The sequence below is a fragment of the Echinops telfairi genome, unplaced genomic scaffold (assembly GCF_000313985.2).
Source record: "Echinops telfairi isolate 266 unplaced genomic scaffold, ASM31398v2 ScPeMD7_9;HRSCAF=40, whole genome shotgun sequence".
NCBI classification, from domain to species: domain Eukaryota; kingdom Metazoa; phylum Chordata; class Mammalia; order Afrosoricida; family Tenrecidae; genus Echinops; species Echinops telfairi.
In genome coordinates, this window is record NW_022103906.1 from 69541716 (window position 1) to 69543229 (window position 1514).

Sequence of the window (1514 nt, forward strand, 5' to 3'; positions counted from 1 at the left end):
GGCTGAACCAATCTGTTTCCAAACCAAAGAAACCCCAAACTCACTACTATGGAATCAATGCTGACTCATAGTGACTCCCTACCTGTGAGTTCCTAACACTGTAACCAGAGTGGAAAGCCCAGTCTTTCTCCCACAGAGCTGCTGGTCATTTTTGAACTGCTGACCATGCAGAATCACTACACCACCCGCATGCCTCTATCCAAGTATCCCAAAACAAACTCACTGCCATCGAGTGAATTCTGACTCCTAGTGACCATATAGGGCAGAGTAGAATGATCTCTGTGAGTTTCTAAGACTATTACTCTTTAAGCTCTACGGGAGTGGAAAGCCGAGACATCCTCCCAAGGTGTGGCTGGTGGGCCCAAACTGCTGACCTTGAGCTTAGCAGCCCAACAAGTAACCAGTACACCACCAGGTTCCTCCATAACTACACACCAGGGCCTTGAAAACTACACACGAGGGGTCACCATGCTTCAGAATCTACATTTTGGAAACTGACAACAACACTTAAGGCAGGGGTCCTCAAACTACAGCCTGTGGGCCGCCCGCTGAGGACATTTATCCGGCCCGCCAGGTGTTTTTGCCCGTTTTGGTTTTTTACTTCAAAATAAGATATGTGTGCCTTTCGTCGCTGGGCCACAGCCCTGAATATGCTCAGGCTTCAGACAAGGCTCGCCTCCAACATCCTCCGCTGAGGCAAGAGGACAGTCTGGTTGGACCCCAACGAGACCAATGAAATGGCCAATGCCAACTCCCGTCAGCACATCCAGAAACTGATCAAAGATGGCCTTATCATCTGCAAGCCTGTGACTGGCCATTCTCGGGCTCAGTGCCTCAAAAACACCCTAGCCCGCCGGAAGGGCAGGCAAATGGGCATAGGTGAGAGAAAGGGTACTGCCAATGCTCACATGCCCGAGAAGGTCACGTGGATGAGGATTCTGCGCCGGCTGCTCAGGAGATACCGGGAGTCCAAGATGATTGTATCACAACTTGTCCCTAACGGAGAAGGGGAACGTGTTTAAGAGCAAGCGGATTCTCGTGGACCACATCCACAGACAAGGCTCACAGGAAGCTCCTGGCTGGCCAGGCTGAGGCCCACAGGTCTAAGACCAAGGGGCGACTCCAGACCAAGAAAGAAGAGCTCATCAAGACGCAGTCCAAGGAAGAAGAGACCAAGAAATAAACTCCCCCTCTCTTTGTACATAGTGGCCTTGGCAGTTCTATTGATCTGTCACTCAATAAAAGCAAACCTTGTAGACCTGCCCCTGGAAAAAATATATGTGCAGTGTGCATAGGAATTTGTTCATAGTGTTTTTTTAAACTATAGTCCAGCCCTCCAGCGGTCCGAGGGACAGTGAACTGGACCCCTGTTTAAAATTTGAGGACCCCTGACTTAAGGTATGCCTTTGACAACATGGCCTCTGTTTCCTCTTCCCCACAGGCAGGTGCAGGCCCTGTGAGCAGTGGGTTTAGGAATTGTAGTACTTGGGCTGCTCTGCAGCAAGCGCCAACAG

At 50.5% G+C, this 1514-nt stretch overlaps 1 pseudogene; it reads left to right on the plus strand.

Annotated features, from left to right (window-relative positions):
- The first annotated feature begins 650 nt into the window (after window positions 1-650).
- LOC101647877 lies at window positions 651-1183 on the plus strand (annotated as a pseudogene).
- Window positions 1184-1514: the final 331 nt, after the last annotated feature.